This window comes from Cebus imitator, unplaced genomic scaffold, assembly GCF_001604975.1.
Source record: "Cebus imitator isolate Cc_AM_T3 unplaced genomic scaffold, Cebus_imitator-1.0 Scaffold299, whole genome shotgun sequence".
In the NCBI taxonomy this organism is placed as follows: domain Eukaryota; kingdom Metazoa; phylum Chordata; class Mammalia; order Primates; family Cebidae; genus Cebus; species Cebus imitator.
The window spans coordinates 2,700,495-2,720,236 of NW_016107614.1; the positions used below are offsets into that span (position 1 = coordinate 2,700,495).

Genomic DNA, 19,742 nt, shown 5'->3' on the forward strand with positions numbered 1-19,742 from the left:
CACTCTCCAAACACTATCACTGTCAATTATGATGTATTTCTTGTGACTTTTTTTCTCTATGTGATTCGTTTTTACAAAAACATAGCCTTAGTGGCTATTCGCACTTTATTATTTCAGGATTGGTTAATGCAGAAAAAAGATTGAACAACAGATTGGTTTTCAGTCATACTCTCAAGAAACAGAAGCCAAACACTTGATCCCTTGGAAAGTCCAAGATTATGGTCCTTGGCTCTCTGTTAAGGCCAGGTAGAGTATCTGAAGACGGTTGAGAGGCCTCCAGTTGTCTTAGTCATGGATTTAAAAGGGTCTAACCGGAGTTAAAATGCTCCCCAGAGCCCAGCAACCATTGACAGCTTCCTTATGTAACCAGTGCTGCAAGGGTGGGGAGAATGCTGCAAAGGCAAGTGGTCTGAGAACAAGTGAAATTCGAGGTTCAGCCAGGGGGACCCAGGCACACAGTTCGGCCCTGTGTTCACTATAAAAAGCACAGTGGCTATACGTTGTGCCCTCTCTGGGCAACAAAGTGCCAAACTTAAAGGGGCTTACCAGGATGCCAAGCGCCAGCGGCTCTGGTTTTACAAAATAAAGTCATCAACCGAGAACGCGGGGTCCGGGTTAGACCAGGTCCACCAAGTACCAGCTATATCTTCTCGGGCAAATTTACTTGCCCTCTCCTAGCCTTAGTTTTCCCATATATAAAATGGAAGTGATAAATTTCTGACTGCTGGGATTGTTGTAAGGAAGGGATTAAATGGCTTGCTAACGTGAGTGTTCAGCACAATTACTACCTGACAGGTAAAACGTGTTGGGGTTTGCTGGTAGTAAGACCCACAATTTCTCTCCCCACCCTACTGGCGCCCCACCACCAGCAGCCCAGCTGTATCCGCTTCCGGGAATCACTTCACCCCGGTCTCCCTCAGCTGAACGCGGATCCCTCCGCGTCGCGTCACTTCCGGGAGACTCTGGCGGCGGCTATGCGATATATCCGGATGCAACTGTCATGGCTACAATCAGTGAGGGCCCGGAATGGAGATCGAGTCAAGGGTTGCTCAGGGGCACTTAGAGCATTTGGCTTCAAGGAGGCCTCTCAAAGGACAAAGGATGAGATTGTCTGGTGGCAGGGTGCACCCAACAATCCTAGGAGCGGTGTCGCCGCTCTTCCAGTTAACTTGCCGCTACGTTTTTCTAGAAAAGTCACTTTTCTTGGCAGGGTGGGGCCTCCCTTCTGACCCAGCCTTTCTTTGTGTATCAAGTTTTTGTTTCCGTCACTTCCCGCAGCCCCGGAGCTCGGCGTGTGATGCTGCGGGTAGCCTCAGAGGAAGGGGCGGGCCGGATGCTGGAACTGAGAGAGGTGCGGTTCGTCGGGAATCCCGGGCGGCCAAGGCTGGAGTCTCCTAAATGTAACCTCGAGTTGCCGTACTCTTTGGTGCCTGGTCTCTGATTATTTCAGTCGAGATGCTCCTCACAGTGGAGGCGTTCAGAGTTGGTCATAAGGCTCTTCTCTGCTGACCCAACCACACTCAACTACAGCCTGCCTGCTCCCGATAGCCTTTGATCCTAGAAAATATCTAGGATGGGCATAGTGCAATATGTTATTTATTTTTTTAAAGTCTCAAAGATAAACAAACTATTATTAAAAGTTTTAGAATTAATACGTAGAGTTCACATATTAGGTCATGTGATTGTTTTAAGGTTTAAATTTAGATAACATATTAGTACTTGTGAGATTTTAACAAAAGCATTAAAAAAAGTATGAGAAAATAGATTAATCTTTAAAATATTTTTACTTTGCCACTGTGCAGTTGTGACGTGAAGGCATCTCATAATAAGGCTTTAATTACAAGAAGCTTCTGAAAATAAAATTCTGGTTATGTTAATGTGAGTTTTCCTCTCTGCAGGGTGTCCTATAGGTTTTGTCATGGAGTGAAACTGAAACAAATGTGAGTTAATCATTAACATTTCCTAGTGGTTAAAATTACTTTTTAAGCGCTTAACTGTGTATTTTTTAGATTGAAGATTTCAACGGAAATCATTTTGATTTGACTGAAATATTTAATATGTGATGAGTTGATATCAAAATACAGATTACTATTTTTATAGAAACAATAATGTAGAAACTAATATTTAAAGCAGGTTTACTTCACATACTGTGTTATAATTTAGATTTTTCACTTAAACTCTCAAAATCTGAAGAGCTGGCCTAGTAAGGCTTAAACCTCTAAAACTTGAGGCATCTGTACCAGGCTTCATATACATAGTTATAATATATTTTTTTAAATTTTTAACAAGTTCCTCAGGTGATTCTGATACAGTATTTTAAAGAAAGCAAAAAGAAATTATCTGTTTATACATTTTAAATATTTGGTTCCTTGTTTATGTGTTGAGATTGTGCTTATAAATGCATTCACACACATTGAAGTACCTAATCTGATCGTCACGTCAGCCTGGAATCTAGATTTTTGTATGGTTTCTCGCAGGTGGGTCTACTGAATTCTTGGCACAGTACCTGGAAAAAACATTGTTAAGGCAGAAATTTTTATTGTATTTATCACTTCAAACATTTGACCAGTTTATTTAGTTTTGTAGTGCTTTAGACAAATAACTATATGTGGGCTTCACTTAGTGTATAATAAATGTAAAGTTTGACCTCAAATAGTTGACGTTTATGGAGTACTTACAATATGCCAATCTTTGTGATAAGTCCTAGACATATATTATCTTATTTAATACTTACGGCAGTACTCTGAGTTAGGTTTGTTAAATCCCTGTCTTAATAGATGGAGAAACTGAGGCAAAAACGGATTAAGTTCCTTGCTCATGGTCACAAAACTAGAGTCATCTTCTTAACCTACTTATTTTGTGTGACATCTCTTTTCCTCCATATAACTGAACACTGGTAGAAGAGTGTATATGAATAACAGACCTGAACTTATTCTACCTATCCAGCTTTGTGAATTAGGGCAAGTCATGTGACCACTCTGAATTTCATTTTCCTCACCTATAATAAATGAAAACTTTGAACTGTTATATTTTATCAAATCTTGAATCATCAAAAATCCTTAAGGCTGGGTGTGGTGCCTCATGCCTGTAATTCCACTACTTTGGGAGGTCCAGATGGGAGGATTGCTTGAGGCCAGGAGGTCAAGACCAGCCTGGTCAGTCAAGATAGCAGTATCCCATCTCTACAAAAAAAAAAAAAAAAAAAAAATCTTTAAAAGTGTGCCTTCACCATTGAACCTGGGATTTTCTTCCAAGCCCCTGGTGCTTATTCTGAGTTTTGAAGTATTGATGCACATGTAGGCAGTGCCAACTGCATCTCCATTGCTGCCTGGTTGATCACATTGTAAGATGTGACTGATTTCAGAGATGTCAAAATGTAAAATAATGTGCATCTTGGAACTGATGAGCTGTTTTTCAACCCTGACTGTATAACATCTGTGACTTTTTAGCATTTTATTGCAGAGTTAAGTATTCTTGAATGTAAATGATTCAAGATAAAGCATAGACTTCATTTGATTACCTCTGCAAAATAAATTTTTTTAAAAATTAGGCTTCATGATAATGGAAAAGTAGGAACCATGTTTATCTTTTTCACCTGTGACTCCCCCATACTGAGACCATGCCTGGCACATAGTGAGAGCTCAGCAAACATTTACTCAATGAATTAAGTCTTCATTTCTTTTTTCTTTGTTTGAGACAGAGTCTTGCTCTGTTGCTCAGGCTGGAGTGCAGTGGTGTAATCTTGGCTCACTGCAACATCTGTCTCCAAGGCTCAAGTGATCCTCCCACCTCAGCCTCCCAAGTTTCTAGGACTACAGGCACACACCACCACACCTGGTTAATTTTTGAATGTTTTCTAGAGACAGGGTCTTACCGTATTTCCCAGGCTGGTCTTGAACTCCTGGGCTCAAGTGATCTGTCTGCCTCAGCCTACTAAAGTTCTGGGATTATAAGCATGAGCCACTGTGTCTAGCCAAGTCTTCATTTCATATTATAAACACAACATTTAAAAATTGTGTTTGAGTTGAATTAGACATAAAATACACAGTCATGCATGCTTAATCACAGGGATACTTTCTGAGAAATGTATTGGGCGATTTTGTTATTGTGAGCGTACTTATATAAATCTATGTTGTATGCCCTACTACACACCTATATGATACAGCCTACTGCTCCTAGGTTACAAACCTGTATAGCATGTTACTCTACTGGATACCATAGTTGGTTGTAACACAATGGTATTTGCATATGTAAAAGTGTCTAGACATAGAAAAGGTACAGTAAAAATAAAGTATTACCTTATGGGACCATCAGTGAAGCATCATTATGCAGCACACGACTGCAATATAATTAATAGTGGAAAAATATTTTGCAATGAAATTTTTTGCATTCAAAAGTTCACTGTTATAAACTTTCTTTCTAAATATCTTTTATTCTGCTCATTATTGTTGATTGTCATCAAGCATGGGGTGTATTTTGTTCCTTGAAGAAGTATAATAAAAATTGAAATACCAACATATAGACTTTCTAACAAGGAATCTAACTGGCTTGTTTGTTTATTTTTGAGATGGAGTCTTGCTCTGTTCCCCAGGCTGTAGTGCAGTGGCATGATCTCGGCTCACGGCATCCTCTGCCACCTGGGTTTAAGCGATTCCCCTGCCTCAGCCTCCTGAGTAGCTGGGACTACAGGCGCGTGTCCCCACACCCAGCTAATTTTTTTGTATTTTTAGTAGAGACAGGGTTTCACCACGTTGGCCAGGATGGCCTCGATCTTCTGACCTCGTGATCTGCCCACCTTGGCCTCCCAAATGCTGGGATTACAGGTGTGAGCCACCGCACCCAGGCTAACAGGTTTATTTTTAAACTGGCCAAAGTATAGGAACATTGTTTAATTTTTAGAGATCTTCATTGTAACAAAAGTTCAAAAAATGTTATTTGATAGCTTATTTAATTTTTATGAGTATTCTGGAGGTGATTAGGCATCCCAGTAGACAAATAATATTGACGATTTCTGAGTCATGAATAATAAAAATAAACTACAATTGAAAGATATATTGAAATTATGTCATGGGCAGAAAAGTGTTCAAGTTTTGGGGTGGCAAGTGTAAGAATAATGTAACTGGAGAAATTACCCCAACCATAATTATAGTTGTCTGATAGTCTATACTTTCAGTTAGAACCAGGAAGATAGCACAGGAATAATTATAGAGTTGTAGACTGTTCTCTGTAGATAATCAGCTGATTGTTGTACTGTGGCCAGAAAAACCAGTGTGTGAGGTATCATCAGGAAGGGATTTGGGAAAATTAACAAAAAAAACTTACCCTCAAGTAACAGTGTTTTATCTAAACATGAGGTACAGGAAATTATTTTATATTCATAATTCAGATGTTAAAAATCCTTTCAATTATTAAATGTGATTATGGCTATAATTTTACTTACATAATTCTGTAAAGAATATATGCCTGTATATTTAATTTTTAAAGACCAAGTAGAGGAGTAAAGTCATTTACATAATTACAAAAATTCCTGACCCTAAAATAAAACTCTTTACCACATGACAGCACTTCACTACTGAATGAACATTAGCCATGAACATCTTGGAATTTTCACTGTCAATTTCCTTTTCTCAGGGCCCTTTTTACAGAAAACACAAAGTTTTTATTCTTTAGTTATGCCTGTGCAGTAATGAGGAGGGAATAGTATTCACTCTGTTAGTGCTTATTTCCTTGCACAGACTTTGTAATGTATACTGAGTTCCCTAAACCCAAAGGAGAATAAGGCCAAGAGCTTACAAGAAATTATTTTACAGAAGTTTATGCTTATTAGTCAAAGACCTTCAAGTTTGAAGAACTGAAGGAGATGTGATATCATTACATTTGAAGAAAATGTGTTCTTTAAATAATGTTTTAAGTATCTAAGGATTGCTCTGTACTGCCCTGAAAATTGTTTTCCTTTAAAATTTTTATTATTTTCATACCTTTTTTATCCATCTTTCTGTTTCACTCTAAATGAATAACAGTAAACCTCCCACCCCAACCAAATATGAATTCACCTAGGCTGAAATCCTAAGATATATTCACTTTGTTTTCCCTACTTTTTCTACATGTTCAAGAATTTATATCAAGTACAGATGAATTTGAAAATTTGACATTTGGAGATAATATCAGTGACTCAAAAGAGGAATTTATAAGCATCTCATTTAAACTCTAGGGTAAATCAATTTTTTAAAAAGTTTTTAAAGAACAAGGAATACAAGTCCAGGCATGGTGGCTCACGCCTGTAATCCTAGCACTTTGGGAGGCCAAGGTGGGTGGATCGCCTGATGTCAAGAGTTCAAGACCAGCCTGGCCATCATGGTGAAACCGCATCTTTATTTAAAAAAAAAAAAAGAAATACAAATGGGTTTTGCTAATTTAAGACATCATTGTTTTTTGTTTAATGTATTGGGCAAAGGATTTTCCAAGTTCACTAACAACTTTATTTTCCAAATCCTGAGTTTTTCTTTTTACGTGCCAACCATGACTTCTAATAGGGAGTATTTAGAAGTGTTATCCTACGAGTTGGTAAAAAAAAAATCACACCTCCTTTCTAATCTTTATTGGAAAATCATTCTTTTGTTTGTTTGTTTTTTGAGGCCCAGTCTCATTCTGTCGTTCAGGGCTGGAGTGCAGTGGCGCAATCTGGGCTCACAGCAACCTCCACCCCCTAGGTTCAAGTGATTCTCCTGCCTCAGCCTCCCAGGTAGCAGGAATTACAGGCATCTGCCACCGCACCTGGCTAATTTTTGTACTTTTTTAGTAGAGATGGGGTTTCACCATGTTGACCAGGCTGGCCTCAAATTCCTGACTTCAAGTGATCTGCCTGCCTTGGCCTCCCAAAGTGCTGGGATTACAGGCATGAGCCACTGCGCCCAGCTGGAAAAATCATTCTTTATAGTCAAAGCTTAAATGCTTCATGGACCATCTTCATAGGAGAGGATTCTTTTTATGCTCTGCGTCCCTGATTTGGTGGCTGTGAGAGCTCTCATTTAACTAATAACATTTATGAAGTGCCTGCACAGCATTAAGAGATAGGCATGAAAAGATGATTGCATCTTGCCTCACCCTTGGAGGTACCTATGGGAGAGTGACATTTAAATGTGTACATGTGGCCAGGTGTGTTAACTCATGCCTATAATTCTAGCGCTAGGTACTAGAAGAAAGATTGGTGGTTGGAGGGGAGAGAAGGAGGAGGAGATGACACTTGATACCAATTTCGAGTTTTGAGAAGATCTCCTTGGCTGCAATTGGAGAAAGGATTAGAGTGGGGCAGAGTAGGCATAAGACCAGTCATCCAAGCATGAGATAATGGTAACTAGGACCTGAATAGTGGGGACGGAAATTTAAGACACTGATTGTATTTAATACTTGGTAATTGGTTTTGAGTTTGAGTACTAGATTAGATTGGATATAATTGTTTGCTAGTGTTTTAGCAGAAACAATTTGACTATTCCTTTTTGTATTGAAATAAGAATTACTAGTTTAAAAAAGTATATGTATGTAGGTGTGTATATATAAAAGTATATATGCTGTTTTACCTTTTGAATATTGCTTTATGTATTTATTACCTAATCAAAACCTTCTTAGTTCTAAAACCTTTTGTAAATATTAATTCAGGGATTCTCATTGAATTGTTTAAGAGCAGAGACAAATGCTAAGCAAATAAATCAGTTCCTAATTTCCAAGTAGAATTTTACGTCATTGCAGCAGTTTCCCCTTTTATTTAGGAAGAGCCTAAATATATTCTTCCCATATGCTGAAGGACAAGGGGCAATCAGTGAAGACACCTCCACTCCCCTCCACACAATCTTCAAAAGTGCCCAGAGAAGGGTTTTGTTGTACAATAAGAATCAGAAACTACAAAACATGGTGTGTCAAGGTCTCAACCCCCGTTCTGCTGTCATGAAGGTTTGGAAGAATGCATTTGACTTAAGAGAGGTGGGACAGGCCTCCAACTCTCCCGATTGAGGAAAAGTGTTGTAGGTTGAGGTTGCTGTGAAACAGACTGCGAGACAGTGATTTGGTGACAGGTGGCTTGATGGGGAGGATTCTTGGGTATAATATGGGTGAGGGAGTAAAGGAAGCAGAATTAGGCAAAAGGAGGAGTTGAGCTGTGATGTAGTCACAACAAAGATGTCAGGGTATCCTACAAGCACACTCTGGAGCTGGGATGGCCCTTCAGAGTTGTCCTAAATTGGGGCAGGGGCACTAAAGTATATGTACTTTTAAAAAGTGATGGAAGTGGCCAGGCGTAGTGGCTCACGCCTGTAATCCCAGCACATTGGAAGGCCAAGGTAGGTGGATCACTTGAGGTCAGGAGTTCAAGTCCAGCCTGGCCACCATGGTGAAACCCCATCTCTACTAAAAACACAAAAATTAGCCGGACGTGGTGGCAGGTGCCTGTAATCCCAGCTGCTCGAGAGGCTGAGGCAAGAGAATTGCTTAAACCCAGAAGGCGGAAAATTTAGTGAGCCAAGATTGTGCCACTGTACTCCAGCCTGGTTGACAGAGCAAGACTCCATCTCAAAAAAAAAAAAAAAAAAAAAAAAAAAAAAAAAAAAAAAAAAAAAAAAAAAAAAAAAAAAAAAAAAAAAGACCACAAAAAAAAAAAAAAAAAAAAAAACCATGGAAGACTGTACACTGACACACAAGCCAGTCCCTCCTTGAAGCCTATTACATGCATTGAATATGAATAAGCCTTAATTTTGAGAAAATTGAGTCTTGGACCCTTGAGAATCAACCATCAAACTAAAAAGTACCTCTGTGATCCTCTGTGATTTTAAAAGTAATTTTTGTAACCAGGCTTGAGATTATTTAGCTTGTTTAGATGGGCTAATGGAACAGTCTTTTGTTAATATTCTACATGATTCCCTCACTGACATTCATTTTATAACTGTACCCAACTCTAATCCAAATGCAAATTTAGACATGATACCTAAAGACCTGTGGTAAAATTGCAGGAAGAGGGTGTTTGTCTTTCTGAGTGCATTTTCTGTGAAGTGCAATAAATAGTGAAGATTTATTGAGTTTCTCACTTGAGCGTCACCAGCATATGTTGAATAACAAGAACATTTACTATCTCTATATGCATGGCTGAATTTCTAAGATGTGCACCTTCTTCATATTAATTGGTTAAGGACACTCATAAATTACAGCACCCAGGTGGGTAGGTAAAATTAGCTAAAATTTATTTTATGCTTCAAAAATCCTGGTTCAGTAGCATTCGCATACTTAAGAGTGCTAGCAGCTGTAGGAGCAGTAGCCATGAATATAACACATCTCTTGGAAAGACATGGGAAGTATAAACATCTTAACTTTCAGAAAAGTGGAGATGGGTGTCAGTGTATGTTTGTGTGTGTGTGTGTATTTATGCATGTGTGTAAAAAATCTGAGAATATTTACAAATCCAAAAGATAGCATTTTGAGGAGGGCACAATGAAATGTATACATATCCAGTCATACTGGAGAATAATACAGGAAATGATACAAAGATGTCTATATCAGTTATAATGCTTTGGCAACAAGTAACAAATCCAGACTCAAAGAAGATTAAACAGTAAAATTAACTCATTGATGACAGGAACTCCAGCTACAGGGTAGGCTTTGAGGCTTGGTTGCCATTATTCACTGGCACAGAATGTCATCAAGGGCACAGGTTCTTTCCAACTCCCTGTCATATTTTATGTTACAATTGGTGGGTGAAAGTGTGTAATTATGACTTCAACATTAAGCTGTAGCAAGACAGCTGCAGCTGATGTTTCAGGCATCACATCCAGAGCTGGCAACGCTTGCTCACACTGTTGGAAAACTTCTAGAATCCTCCCAGCAGAGTTCCCCAGTGTGTCTAACTGGCCAGATTCTAAACATGTGCCCTTTTCTTTTTTGGCTTTTAGAGACCAGGTCTTGCTTGTCGCCTAGGCTGGAGTGCAGTGGCGTGATTATAGCTCACTGTGATCTCAAACTCCTGGGCCTAGGCAGATAGCTGGGACTACTGGCATGAGCCACTATGCCCGTTTAATTTAAAAAAGTGTGTGTGTGTGTGTGTGTGTGTGAGAGAGAGAGAGAGAGAGAGAGAGAGAGAGAGAGAGAGAGAGAGAGAGAGACAAGGTCTTGCTATGTTGACCAGGCTAGTCTTGAACTACTTGCCTCAAGTGATGCTCCCACCTTGGCTTCCCAAAATGCTGGGATTACAGGCATGAACTAATGCGCCTGGCCTCATGTGCCAATTTCTGAGCCAACCACTGGCAAAGAAAATGAATTACTCTTAGACTTCTGAGTCCTCTCCCTGTAATTGAGGGCAGGTTCAGCTTCCAATGTTGATGAGGAGGGGAAGGGCACATGACAAATCAAGTTTCTGTCAGAAGGAAAAAAGGAGAAATGGGTGCCAGTGTAGGCAAACTGAATCTGCAGTAATGCCTCTATTGTCTTCTGTCAGCTCTTTCATTAGAGCAGTGCACACCAAAAGGAAGGGGGTGATTAATGAGAAAGCTTCTTCATATTCTATCAGTGGACCATACAGTTAGAAAGCTACTGACCTAATAGACTCATTAAGAAGGTATTCTTCTGTCAGATAGCATTTAACAATATATTTGACAAAGAAGGTTAAAGGAGTGTGGATTGACTGCTAATAGAAGATACTAGAGCTGTTTTGGAATTGATGAAAGTTCACTTCATCTCTATAGCAATGGTTCTTAAAATACGGACCTTCCAAAATCTGAATCAGAATTTCCCAGAGCAATTGTTAAAAATGCATATTCATAAGCCATGCCTGGCTTACTTTATGAAGTTAGGGTAGGGTGTTAGGAGTCTGCATTAATTAACTCTTTGATTAATGCACACTGGCATTTAAGATTCACTGTTCTGTAGGCTAGTATCATATATAAGTATAACAATAATGAACTCCTTTCCACTGTGCTACAAATAAACAATTCATGCTGGATTGGTCAAACAAAATCAACTTGTAACATATCTGAAGACCAAAGCTATGAGCTAGAGGGTCACTCTAAGCAAGGAGCCCAGATCCTGAAATAAACTTATATACTGTACCACTGAAAGATTCTAGCAATGGCTTTAACACCCCTCCTCCATATCTTCCTGCATTTTAAATCTCCAGACAGCTGACTCTCACTGTCATTCAAACTAGCATTTTACCTCATCCAAGTAATATATTCTGTATGTCTATAGGTTGGCATGAATGAAATCTCTATTACTTAGCTAATGAGGTGGCTGTGAGATCTTACTTTTTAGATGAACTTTTGAGAGTCACCTTTACATTTAATGTTCTTATTGTTGCCCTATCTATTCTTTAAAAAAAAAAATCCAAACTTAGTGACCAAACAGTTTTAGGTTATTTGTAAACAGAAGTGTTAGAGGAACTGTTAGTTTCTCTTGTTTCCATGAAGGGCAGGAGTTTCTACTTCAGTTCATAGGCAGAAAGAGTAGTGATGCACACTTTCAGCCACTCTCCCTCCTCATGGTAGGAGGGAGACTTTATATGATTTATGAGTTGTGGGTAAGGAAATGGGCATGTTTTGCTTCTCTTCCCTTCTGATCTTCACATTGGCAGACGGGGGCATGTCTGGTTCACTCACACTTTCAGGACATTTATTGCAGTAAGCCTATTCTGGTAGGGAAGGAATACTGTTGTCCTGCCTTGCCTGTGTCTGGCTGGGAATACTGAATTCTGTGCTAAAGTATTTATTAGGTCACCCACTGAGATACCACATCTAAGTCATGTCCTTTGAGGTAGGTTTTATTAGTTCTGAAGCTGATAGTTTGATCTTCATCTGCCTTATTCCCATTTGTATCTGTGCATTGATTCTGACTTTTCTCCCTTTTTGTGAGAAAAGAAGGGTGATATTTCTTATCCCCCGGAACCTAAAATAGAATCATGATTGAATTCCCCTGTCTCCAGAGGCACACATATGAGGTGAGGGAGCACAATGGGGAATAAGGCTGAAGGAAGATGATCTGACTCTGGCTTCCCCTTAGAAATTTTGTTTTACTCAAGCTTTGGGGCTTGAGAGTGCCTTTTGGCAGGGAATGCAAATGTTATTTGTCTTATCATTAATGGGAGAAAGTTCATAATTATGATTTTATGAGCATGAATCCATTAACAAAAGTAAATGCCTCAATCGTGTATGATATTTTTGGAAGTCTCCAAAGATCTTATTTAGTATAGGCTAGGGAAGGTTGTACCCATCTAATGGAATGCTTTTTCCCATTCTCCCTCTTAGTACTCACGTTGCCCTGTCTGTGCCAGGGTCATCCTGAGGCTCCCTGCAGACGTCATCATAAGAAGCCATGGTAGACACAGCATACATATTGCCTACCCAGTTTGTATTTCTTCCATCTTTTTGTTATCGAAACCTCAATTTTGCTTGGAATGACAATTGCTAGCCTCAGTCTGTGAATCATGATATATGTCAATCATGACCATTTTATTTCCTTTTGCAAGACCATTCTTGGCCTTCTTGCATTTGTGGATGGTTATGTGACCCAGTTACGGTGGATGAATCATAAGAGGAAGTCTGCTGGAGGCTTCTGGGAGGATTTTGCCTTTCTGATAATAGTGACAGATGTAGCGGGAGGCAACCTTTTCTTAGCTCTTTCTGTCTTGAACATGGACATACTATCTTGGCTGTGCCATCTTACCTCATTCTTATGATGGAACAAAATACACTATTCATGAAGTCTACAAAGAACACCAAGACACGGGGTGTCTATCCATGTAAGTTTAACATTGCCCCACACAGTTTTCACATTCCCATAGATCAGCAGAGCTACTATTGAATATTACAAAAAATAATCTTTCCAGGATCAAAATTAGATACATGATCCCAGAACCAAGTGTGCAGCTTACATTTAACCAGTGGTTGACATATTGCCTGATACATAAAAGGCAATACTAGAACATTATTTGTTAAATGAGGGAAAAATGAATCTTTGAAAAGATGTATAGGTGAATGAAGTCACTAATGAGCCCAAATACTGTTGATCATGAATTTCTAATATGATGTAGTTTGGTTTTATTCACTGCTGGTTACAAGCAAAATAGTACTGTACTCAGCAATAAAAACAACGTGAAAACGTGGATGAATCTTAAAAACAGCGTGCCAGCCTGGCATGGTGGCTTATGCCTGTAATCCCAGCACTTTGGGAGGCTGAGGCAGGTGGATCATGAGGTCAAGAGATTGAGACCATCCTGGCCAACATGGTGAAACCGCGTCTCTACTAAAAAAACAAAAATTAGCTGGGCATGGTGGTGCGTGCCTGTAATCCCAGCTACTCAGGAGGCTGAGGCAGGAGAATCACTTGAACCCGGGAGGCAGCAGTTGCAGTGAGCCGAGATCGCGCCACTGCACTCCAGCCTGGTGACAGTGAGATTCCATCTCAAACAAACAAAACATCATGCCAAATGAAAGAAGCCACACCCAAAAGAGAACATCATGTATAATTCCATTTGTTTGAAACTGTAGGAAAGGCAGACTTATTCCATGTTGATAAATCCTCATCTTATGGGTGTTTCTCTCAGCGTTTGCTGAGACCAGAGTCTGGGATACAGGGAGGATAGAGTGGGAGGGGCACAAAGAATCCTTTTAGGGTAATGGAAATGTTCTGTATCTTGGTTGTGGTGGTGGTTGCATAGATGTTAAAAGTTACTGAGTATATCCATTTTATTGTGTGTAAATTATACTTCAATAAATATTAATTTTCAAAAGAAAGCTCACTTCTTCATGATCGATAGTAGGGAGGGGCACTGATGCTGAGAGTGACTGGTAATCCATGCAGCTGTGAGAGATCCCTGTAAAACAGGAGGACAGAGGTGAAAAGGTTATCTGCCAGACAGATTTTCAGAGTCTACAAGGAAGTGGCCTTAGACCAGGTCATTTTTACAGGCTTCTTGCATCTTTGTAGGCTCCTGTGTAGGCTTCTGTCTGCCTGAGCCAGGGAAGGCACAAATTTTGTTGTATATCAAGAGTCACAAGGTTCTCATGGGATGAGTTCTTTAATACTTGAACCGCCAGATTTTTTAAAACTGAAAAAAAAAAACAACAATATCTGCACAAATACCTCCTAAGGCTTTTATCTAGAACCCGCTCAAAGATATAATGGAGTCAGTGTACTTTTTGATCTAAGAAGGTTTTTTTTTTTTTTTTCTAAAAAAGACATATTTTCTGAATGTAAAAGTAATCCATAATTACTCTAAGAAAAGTTAGAAAACAAAGTTACCAAGGTAAAAATAAAAATGATCCATTTTCATTACCCAGCAATAACTATGAGAACCCTTTGACAGACATCCTTTCAGATGATCAAATTAAATTTGTTGCCTTTGAATCAGTTAAACATAGTCATTAGGCTACCAGGAAGTGACATGTGAATAAAACAGGGCTTTCAGCCTCTCTATAATCCAAAGATTACTTTCACTTAGCAACTTACTAGAAGGAATATCTGTAAAATATGAGTCTTCCTAAATGTACCAGTTGCTAATACGGTAGCACATACCCAAACAATCCTTTTAGTATGTATTTCTCAGTGCCATTTTTTGGAGAGCATAGTTTCTAGGATTCTAGATTTGACTTTTATTTTTCATGCCTTGATGTGAGACCCACAGAGGCTATAGTTCTTGAAAGATGTGAACAATGTTTCCCTCAAGTGTGTGAAGGAAGAAAGGTGTGAAATTGGAGGATATGGTCCTCTTATCTCAGGCTCTGACAGGCCTCCTTTCTGGTGTCGGAAACCCATAAGGTACCTCTGCCAAAAGGAAAGAAAAAACCTTTGCTGAGCCATTTTATTGTCTTCTGTGTGTTGGAATTAGGGGTAGTGGTTAATGTGGCTGAGTGTGAAAACTCCTGGGATAGTCATCTTTTTGTTATTTCCACTAGTGCCCACCACAGTGCCTGAAATGCAGTGGTTTAGTTGTGTATTGAATGAAAGTATTAACAATTATGTTAACAATCAAGGTCAAAGAGAACTCAGGTCATAAGAGGTCATATGTTGATACCAGCTCACTTCTGATGACTATTAACTGGGTAAAGGACCCAGACCTTAGCCATGGTTGTTACCCTTCCTGGACATGTCCCTAGCCCAGTAACCCAATAAGAATGTAACCCAATATGGAATGGAGGTCGGTACAGGAATAATCTGCAGACCATTACAAGAACATGGCTGCATTCTGCAGGCCCATGCCATCCAGTCCTGCACTTCTGGACTGGGGTGGCTTTCCATGGCACAAGGTTGTCACCTGCTATCTTGGGAATCTTTTAAAGAAGGACATGCATGTATATGGAGCATAGTTTTTCAAGTAGTCCTCAAGACTTTCTCCATCAGAATCACCTTAATGCCTTTTAAAAATATAGGTTCTTGATTCTTGTTCAAGATTTACTGAATTGGAATCTTTTGGTCCTGAGATCCAGATGTTTCTCATGTACCCCATTTGAGAACCCAGGACTAAGTAGTGTATTTCAAGCTTTTTGGACTCTGACCTAGATTTGGAAATAAGTTTAATAAAACCAATTATTTGGACTTACTAGGGCAGTGTAATCTTACAGTTTCTATATATTTTTTTTTTCTGCTTAATTTGCTGGCTGTGACCCAGTAATTTCATTTTATGACTTACAAATGTTGAATTAGGGAATTGGATTAGATGACTTTTAATATGTTTCAACATTAAGATTCCACAACAACTGGGAAGAATTGCACAGCATAAAGAAAATAAAGTTTTATCTTTTCTTCCTCTTTCTTCAGATTCTAGCCAATATAAAGATTGTCAAAATTCATAGAAATGCACAGATGACATTTCTGGGCTTTACTGTCTTCTCTGCCACTAAAGCTGTGTGAGTTTGAATAGTCAAAATCTTTCAACTTCAATTTTTATTACCTATAACATGGAGCTAACACTTTCCCTTTATGTCTCATAAAATTTCTCAAATGAAATTAAAACTATGAGAAAGCCCTGTGATCTCTAAATGCATACACTAACAAAAGATGATTGTTTTTACACTAATTATACTTGGAAACCTAAAATTATGCATTGAGGCACATATCTTGCAGCACCTGGTGCTTTCTGGCCACAAACTCCACTCTCCCTGATCCCTGGTGGTTGGCCATTAGAGAAAAAGATACTGGAGAAATCATGTTAGTGTTTAAGCAGATGTTCAATTCTGGCTCTGACATTGTATCTTGGTTGCTTTCATGCAGCAGAAAATGGAATACTTCTTGAAGAAGAATCCAGTTCTAAGAATCTGGTTCTACAGCTTTATAACCAAACTACCCTTGCTCTAATAAAGAGGATAGGTACTCTAAACCCTGAGAACAAGTCTTCTAATATTTTCTGAGTCCTCATTGCAGGCGCTGCTGTCCAGGTGCTCGCTAGTCAAGCTCTTACTTGGATCCTAGAAAGCAGCAGCTGTTGCCTAGCTTCACCCTTGAAAAGTCCCTACCACAATTCACACATAGCTCTACCCCATCCATTGTCTCATAGAGGATGATCAACCACTTAATGTTCTCTGAAGAAAAGTCATCTGGCCGGGTGCGGTGGCTCAGTCCTGTAATCTCAACACTTTGAGAAGCCAAGGCAGGTGGATTACTTGAAGTTCAAGACCAGCCTGGCCAACGTGGTGAAACCCCATCTCTACTAAAAATATAAAAATTAGCTGGGTGTAGTGGTGCACACATGTAGTCCCAGCTACTCGGAAGGCTGAGGCAGGAGAATTCGCTTGAACCCTTGAGGCGGTGGTTGCAGTGAGCTAAGATTGCACTACTGTACTCCATCCTGGGCAACAGAGCAAGACTCCATCTCAAAAAGAAAAGTTGTCAACAGTTTCATCTCTAGTCCTTCTCCTATCCTCATACTCAGTGAACAAATCTCCAATCCCCACTTGGATTTTCATTCTTACATAGCTTGCAAAGAGAAAGTTCCCACTGTGGATTACTAAATATACTTACAGATCCTAATTAGGTTGATCTCCTAAAAATGTGGCACCACCTTATCTTTCTCACCCTCCAATTAAAAATGTTCAGCAGTGTTTGCCTGCAGTATATATCTAAAGTTAGGCCTAAAAATGTGCATGCGGGTATGTGTGTATGTACACAATATTCAATATATTATTTTTATAACTTTTAGTATGCCTAAAATGTACTTCTAACATGTTTTCTGTAACATTACTGTTAGTCTTCTACAGGATGTCAGCCATCACCTCATATCGTTACTTAATTTTGGGCAAAGTGGCTAATGAATTGAGAAAATGAAATAAGAACTATGCATTTTGAAAAGAAGACAAAATTATCATTGTTTTCCTATTGATCTGTCTGTATACCTGAAAAAGCTAAAGAAATTTATTGAATTTTATTAAAAACAATAAGGATTCAAAAAATTCTGAATGATTATAATGTTTAATGAATAGCTTTTTTTATTCTACATAATATTGACTCATTTATGTGTTTAAATATAAGCACGTGTTCATCTATTGTTAATGTAATTAAAAACACCTTGAGGCTGGGCGTGGTGGCTCACGCCTATAATCCCAGCACTTTGGGAGGCCGAGGTGGGTGGATCACGCGGTCAACAGATCGAGACCATCCTGGTCAACATGGTGAAACCCCGTCTCTACTAAAAATACAAAAATTAGCTGGGCAGGGTGGTGCGTGCCTGTAGTCCCAGCTACTCGGGAGGCTGAGGCAGGAGAATTAATTGAACCTAGGAGGCGGAGGTTGCCATGAGCCAAGATTGCGCCATTGCACTCTAACAAGAAAAAAACTCCATCTCAGAAAAAAAAAAAAAAAAAAAAAAAAAAAAAAACCTTGAAAATAAAATAATGGTTCTAAAACACAAATCATCTTTATATATGAAAACAATAACCAGATAAAATACAGTGAAAAAACAAATTTCATTCACAGTTGTGGTAATTTTTTTTTAAAGGGTAAGATACCCAGAAGTAAACTTAAGAAATGTGTAAGATCTTTATGAAGAAAACTTAAAGATTGTACTGGGGGTCATTCAAGAATATTTCAATACATGGAAAGATATATCTTGTCACATTCCTGCACTCCAGCCTAGGTGACAGAGTGAGGGGTGAGACCCTGTCTCAAGAATAAAAGAAAGATATATTTTGATAGGAATATGTCCCCCCCAACAACAGCAAGGGTAAAAAAATGTTAACTGGTAAAAATATTTGTAACAGGTAAAATAGCTAAAGGGCTAATTTCTGACTATTTGGAATCCTTTTTAAAACCAAGAACTAACAACCAAAGAAAAATTGGTAAAGGAATGAACAGATATTTCATTGAATAATTATGAGTAGTCAATACACTCATCCAAAAATGCTCATCTATACTCAGAATTTAAGAAATGCTAATTTTAAAAAATGGGATATTTTTAGCAATACATATATTTACAAAGATGAAATCGTTTGGTAACAATATCCATTGTTGAAGAAGTGTGGTAAAAATATGTATTTATTAGAGCATATTTAAATCATTTCAAAATATTAGAAAATTACTAAAATAGATTTTATTCATATAATTTATATGGAAACCCTTCCAAAATAAGCTTTGGATATATTTTCAAGAAAAAATATTGTTGCTGATATATTGTTAAGTACAAAAAGTGGAATACAAAATTATGTACTTAATATGCAGTCCATGTAGAAATAATATATGTGTGTACAGGAAAGATCCTCAAAGCAAATGATTAGTTATGCCCTATTTTTTTTTTTTTTTTTTTTTTTTTGGCAGGGGGTCTCACTCTGTAGCCCAGGCTGGAGTGCAGTGGCACAGTCTCGGCTCGTGGCAGCCTCTGCCACATCAGCCTCCCAATCCTGAGTAGCTGGGACTACAGGCATGCATCACCATGCCTGGCTAATTTTATGTATGTATGTATGTATGTATTTTTGGTAGAGACAAGGTTTCTCCACGTTGGCCAGTCTAGTCTCAAACTCCTGAGCTCAAGTGATCCACCTGGCTTGGCCTCCCAAAGTGCTGGGATTACAGGCGTGAGCTACCATGTCCAGCCAGTTATGCCCTTTTGCTTTATATTTTTCGTTTTTCAAATTTTCTGTGTTGACCAGTCAGAAAAAAAAACAGTGAAAATTAATTTTTTAAAAAAAGACCTCATGTGATCCTGTAAGCATTGGTGAAATGGTAGCATACTCTGTACTCTGATAGGTCTTGGATATCATCCATACCAATAAGTATAGAGAAATACTTTGTTCTTTTAATGCCGTATTAGCAAAACAGAGTCCCTATGGATGACCATTTAAGTTGTTTCTAAGCTTTTGCTCTTATCAGTAATGGTGAAATAAATCATATTTACCTTTCCCATTTCATATGTATATAACTGTTATCCGTAGAATACATTCCAGAAGTCGAATTTCTGGGTCAAAAGATTTTTGTCTTTGTAACTTTGATATATATTGCCAAATTACCTTTCATAGAATTTGATCTATCAGACACTCATAAGTAATGTAGAATAATGGCTACACCCTCACCAACACTGTTATTAAACTCTTAAGATGAGGCTGAATATCTTTTCTTCAGAGACATTTGTATTTGTTTTTCTGGGAACTGTCTGTTCATATCTTTCTGTCTTTATATGTTAAGGAAACTATCACTTTTTTCTGGAGATTAGCTGCAAATTCTTGACCCATATTGTCATTTGTCTTTGATTATGATTTTTGTCTTGCGGAAAATTTTGAAAATTTTAT

General features: G+C 38.5%; 1 long non-coding RNA gene across 2 annotated transcripts; it reads left to right on the plus strand.

Annotated features, from left to right (window-relative positions):
• Positions 1-1,286: 1,286 nt before the first annotated feature.
• LOC108285536 lies at positions 1,287-16,641 on the plus strand. Of its 2 annotated transcripts, none has more exons than XR_001817624.2 (3): positions 1,287-1,400; positions 1,899-1,940; positions 16,240-16,641. It is a non-coding gene; the product is annotated as an uncharacterized LOC108285536 (long non-coding RNA). The 2 variants fall into 2 exon arrangements; XR_001817625.2 differs by lacking the exon at positions 16,240-16,641 and adding an exon at positions 2,478-3,055.
• Positions 16,642-19,742: the final 3,101 nt, after the last annotated feature.